The 16,306-nt window shown below is 45.9% G+C and overlaps 1 pseudogene; it reads left to right on the top strand.

The window, feature by feature from the left end:
- LOC109879239 (calpain-2 catalytic subunit-like) overlaps positions 1 to 16,306 on the top strand; it is a 34,282-nt pseudogene that overhangs the window by 11,024 nt on the left and 6,952 nt on the right.

The raw sequence follows: 16,306 nt of genomic DNA, 5'->3' as shown, positions 1-16,306 counted from the left end.
CACCAGTCTGAAGGAGGTTACTGTGTTCTCCCCACCAGTCTGAAGGAGTTTACTGTGTTCTCCCCACCAGTCTGAAGGATTACTGTGTTCTCCCCACCAGTCTGAAGGAGTTACTGTGTTCTCCCCACCACGTCTGAAGGAGTTACGTGTTCTTCCCCACCAGTCTGAAGGAGTTACGTGTTCTCCCCACCAGTCTGAAGGAGTTACTGTGTTCTCCCCACCAGTCTGAAGGAGTCTGAAGGAGTTACTGTGTTCTCCCCACCAGTCTGAAGGAGTTACTGTGTTCTCCCCACCAGTCTGAAGGAGTTACTGTGTTCTCCCCACAGTCTGAAGGAGTTACTGTGTCTCCCCACCAGTCTGAAGGAGTTACTGTGTTCTCCCCACCAGTCTGAAGGAGTTACTGTGTTCTCCCCACCAGTCTGAAGGAGTTACTGTGTTCTCCCCACCAGTCTGAAGGAGTTACTGTGTTCTCCCCACCAGTCTGAAGGAGTTACTGTGTTCTCCCCACCAGTCTGAAGGAGTTACTGTGTTCTCCCCACCAGTCTGAAGGAGTTACTGTGTTCTCCCCACCAGTCTGAAGGAGTTACTGTGTTCTCCCCCACCAGTCTGAAGGAGTTACTGTGTTCTCCCCACCAGTCTGAAGGAGTTACTGTGTTCTCCCCACCAGTCTGAAGGAGTTACTGTGTTCTCCCCACCAGTCTGAAGGAGTTACTGTGTTCTCCCCACCAGTCTGAAGGAGTTACTGTGTTCTCCCCACCAGTCTGAAGGAGTTACTGTGAAGGAGTTACTGTGTTCTCCCCACCAGTCTGAAGGAGTTGCTCTGTGTTCTCCCCACCAGTCTGAAGGAGTTACTGTGTTCTCCCCACCAGTCTGAAGGAGTTGCTCTGTGTTCTCTGTTCTTCTTTACAGATCAGTAACTTAGCTGACTCGGAGGCCATCACGTCCAGTAAGCTGGTGAGGGGTCACGCCTACTCTCTGACTCGCCTTGCTCAAACCGATCCCGTGTCTAGGTGTCGTACAGAGGAGACTCCCTGCAGCTGGTTAGGGTGCGTAACCCCTGGGGACAGGTGGAGTGGACCGGAGCCTGGAGCGACAAGTGAGTAAAGCCCTATGCTAGGCCTGCTGGGATGCTGTTAGGGTAAAGCCCTATGCTAGGCCTGCTGGGATGCTGTTAGGGTAAAGCCCTATGCTAGGCCTGCTGGGATGCTGTTAGGGTACAGCCCTATGCTAGGCCTGCTGGGATGCTGTTAGGGTACAGCCCTATGCTAGGCCTGCTGGGATGCTGTTAGGGTAAAGCCCTATGCTAGGCCTGCTGGGATGCTGTTAGGGTACAGCCCTATGCTAGGCCTGCTGGGATAGGGCTTAAAAAACATGAAATTGATCAGAAATACAGTGTAGACATTGTTAATGTTGTAAATGACTATTGTAGTTTTTATGGAATATCTACATAGGCGTACAGAGGACCATTATCAGCAACCATCACTCCTGTGTTCCAATGGCACGTTGTATTCGCTAATCCAAGTTTATCATTTTAAAAGGCTAATTGATCATTAGAAAACCCTTTTGCAATTGTTAGCACAGCTGAAAACTGAGTTCCTCTGTCCAGTGTGTGTTCATTTACAACATTAACAATGTCTACACTGTATTTCTGATCAATTTCATGTTATTTTAATGGACCAAAAATGTGCTTTTCTTTCAAAAACAAGGACATTTTGAAGTTACCCCAAACTTTTGAACTTTTATCCAAAGCCAGTCATGCGTGTGTACATGTTTAAGTATGGGTAGTCTTGGAAATCTAACCCACAGTGCTGGCATTGCAAACATAATGCTCTGCTAACGGAGCTGCGGAGGACCACCGCTGTGCTAACGGAGCTGCGGAGGACCACCGCTGTGCTAACGGAGCTGCGGAGGACCACCGCTGTGCTAACGGAGCTGCGGAGGACCACCGCTGTGCTAACGGAGCTGCGGAGGACCACCGCTGTGCTAACGGAGCTGCGGAGGACCACCGCTGTGCTAACTGCTCATAGTGGGGAACTGAGAAAAATGGCTTTTATTTACCTTGGTTTCACAGTAACTTTATACAGTTACTGCTAACATGACCCCCATTGTCTCCTAAACACAATACAACAGAGGCAGGATACTTGTCCACATGATTAAGCATGTATTTAATGTAGCAGTAGGGCAGTACGGCTCTGCTCTGTGTCCAGACTGCAGCTTCTTGTTTGTATTGCTGCAAAACATTTTTTACCTTTTTATTTAACTAGCTAAGTTAAGAACAAATTCTTATTTATAATGATGGCCTACCAGGGAACAGTGGGTTAACTGCCTGTTCAGGGGCAGATCAACAGATTTTTACCTTGTCAGCTCGGTGATTTGATCTTGCAACCTTTCGGTTACTAGTCCAACGCTCTAATCACTAGGCTACCTGATGGTTACTAGTCCAACGCTCTAATCACTAGGTTACCTGCTGGTTACTAGTCCAACGCTCTAACCACTAGGTTACCTGCTGGTTACTAGTCCAACGCTCTAACCACTAGACTACCTGCTGGTTACTAGTCCAACGCTCTAACCACTAGGCTACCTGCCTCCCCTCTAACCACTAGTCTACCTGCTGGTTACGAGTCCAACGCTCTAATCACTAGGTTACCTGCTGGTTACTAGTCCAACGCTCTAACCACTAGGTTACCTGCTGGTTACTAGTCCAACGCTCTAACCACTAGGTTACCTGCTGGTTACTAGTCCAACGCTCTAACCACTAGGTTACCTGCTGGTTACTAGTCCAACGCTCTAACCACTAGGTTACCTGCTGGTTACTAGTCCAACGCTCTAACCACTAGGCTACCTGCTGGTTACTAGTCCAACGCTCTAACCACTAGGTTACCTGCTGGTTACTAGTCCAACGCTCTAACCACTAGGTTACCTGCTGGTTACTAGTCCAACGCTCTAACCACTAGGCTACCTGCCTCCCCTCTAACCACTAGTCTACCTGCTGGTTACTAGTCCAACGCTCTAACCACTAGGCTACCTGCTGGTTACTAGTCCAACGCTCTAACCACTAGGCTACCTGCTGGTTACTAGTCCAACGCTCTAACCACTAGGTTACCTGCTGGTTACTAGTCCAACGCTCTAACCACTAGACTACCTGCTGGTTACTAGTCCAACGCTCTAACCACTAGGCTACCTGCTGGTTACTAGTCCAACGCTCTAACCACTAGGTTACCTGCTGGTTACTAGTCCAACGCTCTAACCACTAGGCTACCTGCTGGTTACTAGTCCAACGCTCTAACCACTAGACTACCTGCTGGTTACTAGTCCAACGCTCTAACCACTAGACTACCTGCTGGTTACTAGTCCAACGCTCTAACCACTAGACTACCTGCTGGTTACTAGTCCAACGCTCTAACCACTAGACTACCTGCTGGTTACTAGTCCAACGCTCTAACCACTAGACTACCTGCTGGTTACTAGTCCAACGCTCTAACCACTAGACTACCTGCTGGTTACTAGTCCAACGCTCTAACCACTAGGCTACCTGCCCCCCCTCTAACTACTAGTCTACCTGCTGGTTACGAGTCCAACGCTCTAAACACTAGTCTACCTGCTGGTTACTAGTCCAATGCTCTAACCACTAGACTACCTGCTGGTTACAGGTCCAACACTCTAACCACTTGGCTACCTGCTGGTTACTAGTCCAACGCTCTAAACACTAGTCTACCTGCTGGTTACTAGTCCAATGCTCTAACCACTAGACTACCTGCTGGTTACAGGTCCAACACTCTAACCACTTGGCTACCTGCTGGTTACTAGTCCAACACTCTAAACACTAGGCTACCTGCTGGTTACTAGTCCAACGCTCTAACCACTAGGTTAACTGCTGGTTACTAGTCCAACGCTCTAACCACTAGGTTAACTGCTGGTTACTAGTCCAACGCTCTAACCACTAGGTTACCTGCTGGTTACTAGTCCAACGCTCTAACCACTAGGTTACCTGCTGGTTACTAGTCCAACGCTCTAACCACTAGGTTACCTGCTGGTTACTAGTCCAACGCTCTAACCACTAGGTTACCTGCTGATTACTAGTCCAACGCTCTAACCACTAGGTTACCTGCTGGTTACTAGTCCAACGCTCTAACCACTAGGCTACCTGCCTCCCCTCTAACCACTAGTCTACCTGCTGGTTAAGAGTCCAACGCTCTAATCACTAGGTTACCTGCTGGTTACTAGTCCAATGCTCTAACCACTAGGTTACCTGCTGGTTACTAGTCCAACACTCTAACCACTAGGCTACCTGCTGGTTACTAGTCCAACGCTCTAACGACTAGGCTACCTGCCTCCCCTCTAACCACTAGGTTACCTGCTGGTTACTAGTCCATTGCTCTAACCACTAGGTTACCTGCTGGTTACTAGTCCAACGCTCTAACCACTAGGTTACCTGCTGGTTACTAGTCCAACGCTCTAACCACTAGGTTACCTGCTGGTTACTAGTCCAACGCTCTAACCACTAGGTTACCTGCTGGTTACTAGTCCAACGCTCTAACCACTAGGTTACCTGCTGGTTACTAGTCCAACGCTCTAACCACTAGGTCACCTGCTGGTTACTAGTCCAACGCTCTAACCACTAGGTCACCTGCTGGTTACTAGTCCAACGCTCTAACCACTAGGTTACCTGCTGGTTACTAGTCCAACGCTCTAACCACTAGGTTACCTGCTGGTTACTAGTCCAACGCTCTAACCACTAGGTTACCTGCTGGTTACTAGTCCAACGCTCTAACCACTAGGTTACCTGCTGATTACTAGTCCAACGCTCTAACCACTAGGTTACCTGCTGGTTACTAGTCCAACGCTCTAACCACTAGGCTACCTGCCTCCCCTCTAACCACTAGTCTACCTGCTGGTTAAGAGTCCAACGCTCTAATCACTAGGTTACCTGCTGGTTACTAGTCCAATGCTCTAACCACTAGGTTACCTGCTGGTTACTAGTCCAACACTCTAACCACTAGGCTACCTGCTGGTTACTAGTCCAACGCTCTAACGACTAGGCTACCTGCCTCCCCTCTAACCACTAGGTTACCTGCTGGTTACTAGTCCATTGCTCTAACCACTAGGTTACCTGCTGGTTACTAGTCCAACGCTCTAACCACTAGGTTACCTGCTGGTTACTAGTCCAACGCTCTAACCACTAGGTTACCTGCTGGTTACTAGTCCAACGCTCTAACCACTAGGTTACCTGCTGGTTACTAGTCCAACGCTCTAACCACTAGGTTACCTGCTGGTTACTAGTCCAACGCTCTAACCACTAGGTTACCTGCTGGTTACTAGTCCAACGCTCTAACCACTAGGTCACCTGCTGGTTACTAGTCCAACGCTCTAACCACTAGGTCACCTGCTGGTTACTAGTCCAACGCTCTAACCACTAGGTTACCTGCTGGTTACTAGTCCAACGCTCTAACCACTAGGTTACCTGCTGGTTACTAGTCCAACGCTCTAACCACTAGGTCACCTGCTGGTTACTAGTCCAACGCTCTAACCACTAGGTCACCTGCTGGTTACTAGTCCAACGCTCTAACCACTAGGTTACCTGCTGGTTACTAGTCCAACGCTCTAACCACTAGGTTACCTGCTGGTTACTAGTCCAACGCTCTAACCACTAGGTTACCTGCTGGTTACTAGTCCAACGCTCTAACCACTAGGTTACCTGCTGGTTACTAGTCCAACGCTCTAACCACTAGGTTACCTGCTGGTTACTAGTCCAACGCTCTAACCACTAGGTTACCTGCTGGTTACTAGTCCAACGCTCTAACCACTAGGTTACCTGCTGGTTACTAGTCCAACGCTCTAACCACTAGGTTACCTGCTGGTTACTAGTCCAACGCTCTAACCACTAGGCTACCTGCTGGTTACTAGTCCAACGCTCTAACCACTAGGCTACCTGCTGGTTACTAGTCCAACGCTCTAACCACTAGGCTACCTGCTGGTTACTAGTCCAACGCTCTAACCACTAGGCTACCTGCTGGTTACTAGTCCAACGCTCTAACCACTAGGTTACCTGCTGGTTACTAGTCCAACGCTCGAACCACTAGGTTACCTGCTGGTTACTAGTCCAACGCTCTAACCACTAGGTTACCTGCTGGTTACTAGTCCAACGCTCTAACCACTAGGCTACCTGCCTCCCCTCTAACCACTAGTCTACCTGCTGGTTAAGAGTCCAACGCTCTAATCACTAGGTTACCTGCTGGTTACTAGTCCAATGCTCTAACCACTAGGTTACCTGCTGGTTACTAGTCCAACACTCTAACCACTAGGCTACCTGCTGGTTACTAGTCCAACGCTCTAACGACTAGGCTACCTGCCTCCCCTCTAACCACTAGGTTACCTGCTGGTTACTAGTCCATTGCTCTAACCACTAGGTTACCTGCTGGTTACTAGTCCAACGCTCTAACCACTAGGTTACCTGCTGGTTACTAGTCCAACGCTCTAACCACTAGGTTACCTGCTGGTTACTAGTCCAACGCTCTAACCACTAGGTTACCTGCTGGTTACTAGTCCAACGCTCTAACCACTAGGTTACCTGCTGGTTACTAGTCCAACGCTCTAACCACTAGGTCACCTGCTGGTTACTAGTCCAACGCTCTAACCACTAGGTCACCTGCTGGTTACTAGTCCAACGCTCTAACCACTAGGTTACCTGCTGGTTACTAGTCCAACGCTCTAACCACTAGGTTACCTGCTGGTTACTAGTCCAACGCTCTAACCACTAGGTTACCTGCTGGTTACTAGTCCAACGCTCTAACCACTAGGTTACCTGCTGGTTACTAGTCCAACGCTCTAACCACTAGGTTACCTGCTGATTACTAGTCCAACGCTCTAACCACTAGGTTACCTGCTGGTTACTAGTCCAACGCTCTAACCACTAGGCTACCTGCCTCCCCTCTAACCACTAGTCTACCTGCTGGTTAAGAGTCCAACGCTCTAATCACTAGGTTACCTGCTGGTTACTAGTCCAATGCTCTAACCACTAGGTTACCTGCTGGTTACTAGTCCAACACTCTAACCACTAGGCTACCTGCTGGTTACTAGTCCAACGCTCTAACGACTAGGCTACCTGCCTCCCCTCTAACCACTAGGTTACCTGCTGGTTACTAGTCATTGCTCTAACCACTAGGTTACCTGCTGGTTACTAGTCCAACGCTCTAACCACTAGGTTACCTGCTGGTTACTAGTCCAACGCTCTAACCACTAGGTTACCTGCTGGTTACTAGTCCAACGCTCTAACCACTAGGTTACCTGCTGGTTACTAGTCCAACGCTCTAACCACTAGGTTACCTGCTGGTTACTAGTCCAACGCTCTAACCACTAGGTTACCTGCTGGTTACTAGTCCAACGCTCTAACCACTAGGTCACCTGCTGGTTACTAGTCCAACGCTCTAACCACTAGGTCACCTGCTGGTTACTAGTCCAACGCTCTAACCACTAGGTTACCTGCTGGTTACTAGTCCAACGCTCTAACCACTAGGTTACCTGCTGGTTACTAGTCCAACGCTCTAACCACTAGGTCACCTGCTGGTTACTAGTCCAACGCTCTAACCACTAGGTCACCTGCTGGTTACTAGTCCAACGCTCTAACCACTAGGTTACCTGCTGGTTACTAGTCCAACGCTCTAACCACTAGGTTACCTGCTGGTTACTAGTCCAACGCTCTAACCACTAGGTTACCTGCTGGTTACTAGTCCAACGCTCTAACCACTAGGTTACCTGCTGGTTACTAGTCCAACGCTCTAACCACTAGGTTACCTGCTGGTTACTAGTCCAACGCTCTAACCACTAGGTTACCTGCTGGTTACTAGTCCAACGCTCTAACCACTAGGTTACCTGCTGGTTACTAGTCCAACGCTCTAACCACTAGGTTACCTGCTGGTTACTAGTCCAACGCTCTAACCACTAGGCTACCTGCTGGTTACTAGTCCAACGCTCTAACCACTAGGCTACCTGCTGGTTACTAGTCCAACGCTCTAACCACTAGGCTACCTGCTGGTTACTAGTCCAACGCTCTAACCACTAGGCTACCTGCTGGTTACTAGTCCAACGCTCTAACCACTAGGTTACCTGCTGGTTACTAGTCCAACGCTCTAACCACTAGGTTACCTGCTGGTTACTAGTCCAACGCTCTAACCACTAGGTTACCTGCTGGTTACTAGTCCAACGCTCTAACCACTAGACTACCTGCCTCCCTTAATCCCCTTGCTAGTGTTGTTGTAAAACTGTAGGGTTATTGTAAAGATGACTCAAGTCTGTGCCATTGACTAGTCTAGTTCTGCTAGTTTGTCGGTTGTATTGCGCCATAATAATGAGGGCTTTGTCTCTCTGGCGTGCATGGTATGGTACAGAGCCAGCAGAGAGAGGGTGTTGCTGACCTTTTGAAGACTGACTCAGCCCGTTGACATTTTAAAAGTACAACTGACAGCGTTTTTAACTACTTCGCAGATATGAAACAGACAATCGTATCAGTCAAAAATATACATTTTACTGGTTTATGGTACCAAACCAACTTTGTAAGAGGTTTTAAAAATAGGTTCTATTTGACCATACATTTCATAGTGTAGAGTAAAACATGGCAGAATAGATAGATGCAGTTCAATGCGCACAATTAGCCCGGCGTCGTCCGAGTTAGTGGAGGGGAGGGTTTGGCCAGTGTAGGCCGTCATTGTAAATTAAGAATTTGTTCTTAACTGACTTTCCTAGTTAAATAAAAGTTTTTTTTAAATCCACGCTTGGCATTCATATCTCTTACTAGTTGATCGATGCTAAATACATTTGATTTAAGGTGGTTGGGCAGGCACTTCCCATTCAGTTGTCAAAACGTGGGTTGGGAGCATGCTTTGGCAGTCAGGTTGCATAAGGACGAGCAGGATTCTATTCCCCATTTTTTTTGTTTATCAATGTAATTTTTTACAGGCCAAATACAAGCTGAGAAATTGAGGGTTGATCTACTCTTGCCTTGTTAGATTTTAGCTCATCTCACTCTGGCTAACATGAGTTGTTGATCTTAGGGAGGGAGAGAGAGCCTACCTGTTAATGGTGGTTTAATCAATAGGACTGTAATGTAAAGGCTCCCTGGTACAGAAATCCATTCAGGTGTATTTTTTTTTGAAGAAGAAGAATCCTTTCTAATGATCTAAAGTCACGCTGCTGCTACTTCCTGTAAACATACAGTCCAGTTTATAGTGAATGATGACAGGCCCTACTGCCTGTAAACACGCAGTCCAGTTCATAGTGAATGATGGCAGGCCCTACTGCCTGTAAACACACAGTCCAGTTCATAGTGTCTGTAAACACACAGTCCAGTTCATTGTGAATGGATGACAGGCCCTACTGCCTGTAAACATGCAGTCCAGTTCATAGTGAATGATGGCAGGCCCTACTGCCTGTAAACACACAGTCCAGTTCATAGTGTCTGTAAGCACACAGTCCAGTTCAAAGTGAATGATGACAGACCCTACTGCCTGTAAACATGCAGTCCAGTTCATAGTGAATGGATGACAGGCCCTACTGCCTGTAAACATGCAGTCCAGTTCATAGTGAATGATGACAGACCCTACTGCCTGTAAACATGCAGTCCAGTTCATAGTGAATGATGGCAGGACCTACTGCCTGTAAACACACAGTCCAGTTCATAGTGAATGATGACAGGCCCTACTGCCTGTAAACACACAGTCCAGTTCATAGTGAATGATGACAGGCCCTACTGCCTGTAAACACAGTGCAGTTCATACTGCCTGTAAACACACAGTCCAGTTCATAGTGAATGATGACAGGCCCTACTGCCTGTAAACACAGTGCAGTTCATACTGCCTGTAAACACACAGTCCAGTTCATAGTGAATGATGGCAGGCCCGTGTGGCAAATGTCTTATTTACATAAAGGCCTACTGTAGCTCTGATTGGCTATGGCGCACCGGTCTGCATAGACTCCGGTCCTGGACTAGACGGATGTTTTATGTACTGCAGTGTCTATTATTATAATATAATAATTTTTTATACTTTTTTTTATTTCACCTTTATTTAACCAGGTAGGCTAGTTGAGAACACCTTTATTTAACCAGGTAGGCTAGTTGAGAACAAGTTCTCATTTGCAACTGCGACCTAGCCAAGATAAAGCATAGCAGTGTGAGCAGACAACAAAGAGTTACACATGGAGTAAACAATTAACAAGTCAATAACACAGTAGAAAACAAAGGGGGAGTCTATATACAATGTGTGCAAAAGGCATGAGGAGGTAGGCAAATAATTACAATTTTGCAGATTAACACTGGAGTGATGAATGATCAGATGGTCATGTACAGGTAGAGATATTGGTGTGCAAAAGAGCAGAAAAGTAAATAAATAAAAACAGTATGGGGATGAGGTAGGTGAAAAAGGGTGGGCTATTTACCAATAGACTGTACTGCTGCAGCGATCGGTTAGCTGCTCAGATAGCTGATGTTTGAAGTTGGTGAGGGAGATAAAAGTCTCCAACTTCAGCGATTTTTGCAATTCGTTCCAGTCACAGGCAGCAGAGTACTGGAACGAAAGGCGGCCAAATGAGGTGTTGGCTTTAGGGATGATCAGTGATATACACCTGCTGGAGCGCGTGCTACGGATGGGTGTTGCCATCGTGACCAGTGAGCTGAGATAAGGCGGAGCTTTACCTAGCATGGACTTGTAGATGACCTGGAGCCAGTGGGTCTGGCGACGAATATGTAGCGAGGGCCAGCCGACTAGAGCATACAAGTCGCAGTGGTGGGTGGTATAAGGTGCTTTAGTGACAAAACGGATGGCACTGTGATAGACTGCATCCAGTTTGCTGAGTAGAGTGTTGGAAGCCATTTTGTAGATGACATCGTTGAGGATCGGTAGGATAGTCAGTTTTACTAGGGTAAGCTTGGCGGCGTGAGTGAAGGAGGCTTTGTTGCGGAATAGAAAGCCGACTCTTGATTTGATTTTCGATTAGAGATGTTTGATATGAGTCTGGAAGGAGAGTTTGCAGTCTAGCCAGACACCTAGGTACTTATAGACGTATATATTATTAATTGTCCTAAAAGCTTTCCCACTCTATTTTGATATAGAATTTTCACAAATACCTTCCTCTACGTCTTTCACAAACATTCAACGAGTTTATAAACACTTAGACGTGTTCATTCTTCCTGCGAGGTGTTGAGGAGATTTAATGGTGCTAACATGCTGTCAGTTCCACTTTTTAAAGGTATTAAATGATCAGGGCCCTCTTTTCTATTGACATGTTTGTGTTTTCTCCCAGCTCCTCAGAGTGGCACCATGTCAGTGATGAAGACCGGGCCAGACTGATCAACAAATCTGAAGATGGAGAGTTCTGGTAAAACGGACCGACGTGTACTCCCGATATACCTTTTCATGAACTATCATAAGGAGACCTATTGTAGTCATGTTTTAATGTTATAATGGTAATGTTATAATGGTAATGTTATAATGGTAATGTTATAATGGTAATGTGTTAATGTTATAACGGTAATGTTTGAATGTTATAATGGTAATGTTTGAATGGTAATGTTATAATGGTAATGTTAGAATGGTAATGTTATAATGGTAATGTTATAATGGTAATGTTTTAATGTTATAATGGTCGTGTTTTAATGTTATAATGGTAATGTTATAATGGTAGTGTGTTAATGTTATAACGGTAATGTTATAATGTTAATGTTATAATGGTAATGTTATAATGGTAGTTTTTATGTTATAATGGTAATGTTATAATGGTAATGTTATAATGGTAATGTTATAATGGCAATGTTATAATGGTAATGTTTTAATGGTAATGTTATAATGGTAATGTTATAACGGTAATGTTTTAATGGTAATGTTATAATGGTAATGGTATAATGGTAGTGTTTTAATGTTATAATGGAAATGTTATAATGGAAATGTTATAATAGTAATGTTTAATGGTAGTGTTTTAATGTTAGAATGGTAATGTTAGAATGGTAATGGTTTAATGCTATAATGGTAATGTTTTAATGGTAATGTTATAATGGTAATGGTTTAATGTTATAATGGTAGTGTTTTAATGGTAATGTTATAATGGTAATGGTTTAATGTTATAATGGTAATGTTTTAATGTTATAATGGTAATGGTATAATGGTAATGTTATAATGGTAGTGTTTTAATGTTATAATGGTAATGTTATAATGGTAATGGTATAATGGTAAATTGTTATAATGGTAGTGTTTTAATGTTATAATGGTAATGTTATAATGGAAATGTTATAATGGTAATGTTATAATGGTAATGTTTTAAAGTTATAATGGTAATGTTATAATGGTAATGTTATAATGGTAGTTTTAATGTTATAATGGCAACGTTTAAAGTTATAATGGTAATGTTATGTTATAATGGTAATGTTACAATGGTAATGTTTTAAAGTTAGAATGGTAATGTTATAATGGTAGTGTTTTAATGTTATGGTAATGTTATAATGGTAATGTTTTAATGTTATAATGGTATAATGGTAATGTTTTAATGTTATAATGGTAATGGTATAATGGTAAATTGTTATAATGGTAGTGTTTTAATGTTATAATGGGAATGTTATAATGGTAATGTTATAATGGAAATGTTTTAAAGTTATAATGGTAATGTTTTAATGGTAATGTTATAATGGTAAATTGTTATAATGGTAATGTGTTAATGTTATAATGGTAATGTTTTAATGGTAATGTTATAATGGTAAATTGTTATAATGGTAATGTGTTAATGTTATAATGGTAATGTTATGTTATAATGGTAATGTTATGTTATAATGGTAATGTTACAATGGTAATGTTTTAAAGTTAGAATGGTAATGTTATAATGGTAGTGTTTTAATGTTATGGTAATGTTATAATGGTTGTGTTTTAATGGTGTGTGCCCTACATCTTTGTGTTCCAGGATGTCATTCTTAGATTTCCTCAGTCAGTACTCTCGTCTGGAGATCTGTAACCTTACCCCGGACACCCTCTCAGAAGATGAGAACCAGAATTGGGCTCTTAACAAGTTTGAAGGCGCCTGGAGGAAAGGTTCCACAGCCGGGGGCTGTCGCAACTTCCCCGGTATGGACCCTGACAAATAACCTTCTCTTCTGTCTAGATCTTACTGACCCATACCATCATCCTCTTCCTGCTTAAATCTTAAACATTGGTTTTGCAGCAAGGGAGATCTAGGGATAGCTAGACCATATTTATTTTACCTTTATTTAACTAGGCAAATCCGTTAAGAACAATTTCTTATTTACAATGACGGTCTAGGAACAGTGTGTTAACTGCCATGTTCAGGGGCAGAACGACAGATTTGTACCTTGTCAGCTCGGGGATTCGATTTTGCAACCTTCCGGTTACTAGTCCAACGCTCTAACCACTAGGCTACCTGGCTCTAACCACTAGGCTGGCTACCCGGCTCTAACCACTAGGCTGGCTACCCGGCTCTAACCACTAGGCTGGCTACCCGGCTCTAACCACTAGGCTGGCTACCCGGCTCTAACCACTAGGCTGGCTACCCGGCTCTAACCACTAGGCTGGCTACCCGGCTCTAACCACTAGGCTGGCTACCCGGCTCTAACCACTAGGCTGGCTACCCGGCTCTAACCACTAGGCTGGCTACCCGGCTCTAACCACTAGGCTGGCTACCCGGCTCTAACCACTAGGCTGGCTACCCGGCCCTAACCACTAGGCTGGCTACCCGGCTCTAACCACTAGGCTGGCTACCCGGCTCTAACCACTAGGCTGGATACCCGGCTCTAACCACTAGGCTGGCTACCCGGCTCTAACCACTAGGCTACCTGCCGCCCCATATGACCATATGGTCAGGGTTTCAACTATTATGAGGGGTGGTATCCCTCTTACTAACGAAAAGACAGTCCTCCATCCCCCTTCTAAACTGGCCTATAAATGGTGAAAATCACAGGACCCAGAATAGAGCCTTGGGGACACCAGTTGTCAATTCCACATTGTCCAATGTAACTCCATTCACTGATTTGTGAATTTGTGATATTTCCCCAAACAACATACATACAACTAATAGCTGGACCCCTGTTACTTCCCTCCCCAGATTCATTCTGGCAGAACCCCCAGTTTGTGATCAAGCTGGATGAAGAGGATGATGATCCTGACGATGATGAGGCTGGCTGTACCTTCCTCGTTGGACTGATCCAGAAGAACAGACGCAGGATGAGGAAGTCAGGAGAGGACATGCAGACCATTGGATTCTCCATCTATGAGGTTAAGTATGTTTGGGATTAAAAGTCTGGAGCTACACAACCATTTTAGATCAACCATAGTCATCACCTGCATGGAGTTACATTCCATTTGCTTATTGTAACACACAAACACCGGCTAGCTAGCATGCCCGGTCTGTAACACACACACACACCAACCAACAGGCTAGCTAGCATGCCCGGTCTGTAACACACACACACACCAACCAACAGGCTAGCTAGCATGCCCGGTCTGTAACACACACACACACCAACCAACAGGCTAGCTAGCATGCCCGGTCTGTAACACACACACACACCAACCAACAGGCTAGCTGGCATGCCCGGTCTGTAACACAAACACACACCAACCAACAGGCTAGCTAGCATGCCCGGTCTGTAACACACACACACACACCAACCAACAGGCTAGCTGGCATGCCCGGTCTGTAACACAAACACACACCAACCAACAGGCTAGCTAGCATGCCCGGTCTGTAACACAAACACACACCAACCAACAGGCTAGCTAGCATGCCCGGTCTGTAACACACACACACACAAACACCAACAGGCTAGCTAGCATGCCCGGTCTGTAACACACACACACACAAACACCAACAGGCTAGCTGGCATGCCCGGTCTGTAACACAAACACCAACAGGCTAGCTAGCATGCCCGGTCTGTAACACAAACACCAACAGGCTAGCTAGCATGTCCGGTCTGTAACACAAACAACAACAGGCTAGCTAGCATGCCCGGTCTGTAACACACACACACACACCAACCAACAGGCTAGCTAGCATGCCCGGTCTGTAACACACACACACACACAAACACCAACAGGCTAGCTAGCATGCCCGGTCTGTAACACACACACACACACAAACACCAACAGGCTAGCTAGCATGCCCGGTCTGTAACACACACACACACACAAACACCAACAGGCTAGCTAGCATGCCCGGTCTGTAACACAAACACCAACAGGCTAGCTAGCATGCCCGGTCTGTAACACAAACACCAACAGGCTAGCTAGCATGCCCGGTCTGTAACACACACACACACACCAACCAACAGGCTAGCTAGCATGCCCGGTCTGTAACACACACACACACAAACACCAACAGGCTAGCTAGCATGCCCGGTCTGTAACACACCAACAGGCTAGCTGGCATGCCCGGTCTGTAACACACCAACAGGCTAGCTGGCATGCCCGGTCTGTAACACACCAACAGGCTAGCTGGCATGCCCGGTCTGTAACACACCAACAGGCTAGCTGGCATGCCCGGTCTGTAACACACCAACAGGGTAGCTGGCATGCCCGGTCTGTAACACACCAACAGGCTAGCTGGCATGCCCGGTCTGTAACACACCAACAGGCTAGCTGGCATGCCCGGTCTGTAACACACCAACAGGCTAGCTGGCATGCCCGGTCTGTAACACACCAACAGGCTAGCTGGCATGCCCGGTCTGTAACACACCAACAGGCTAGCTAGCATGCCCGGTCTGTAACACACCAACAGGCTAGCTGGCATGCCCGGTCTGTAACACACCAACAGGCTAGCTGGCATGCCCGGTCTGTAACACACCAACAGGGTAGCTGGCATGCCCGGTCTGTAACACACCAACAGGCTAGCTGGCATGCCCGGTCTGTAACACACCAACAGGCTAGCTGGCATGCCCGGTCTGTAACACACCAACAGGCTAGCTGGCATGCCCGGTCTGTAACACACCAACAGGCTAGCTGGCATGCCCGGTCTAAACTATTTGTTCTCCTTTTCTCCACAGGTGCCAAAGGAGGTATGTGTGAAAGGGGGCGGGTCTCTTTGTGATCGGTAACCATGGAAATGGGGTATGACAGGGGCAACTGGTTCTGCTCCATCAGCATTTAAAGCTTATTATGGGATAGGTAGTCATTAATCCTGCATTAACTTTTCAACAAATTAAAACACAAACATTTGACTTACTTAAATACTTATTTATTTCACAAGGCTGGCCCAGGGATATATCACTAAGTCTGAATGAACATCAGATTCCAGAACAGTATATAGTGTGCGCACTGTTACA

This window comes from Oncorhynchus kisutch, linkage group LG25 (assembly GCF_002021735.2).
Source record: "Oncorhynchus kisutch isolate 150728-3 linkage group LG25, Okis_V2, whole genome shotgun sequence".
NCBI classification, from domain to species: domain Eukaryota; kingdom Metazoa; phylum Chordata; class Actinopteri; order Salmoniformes; family Salmonidae; genus Oncorhynchus; species Oncorhynchus kisutch.
This window is presented reverse-complemented; position numbering and strand designations above follow the sequence as displayed.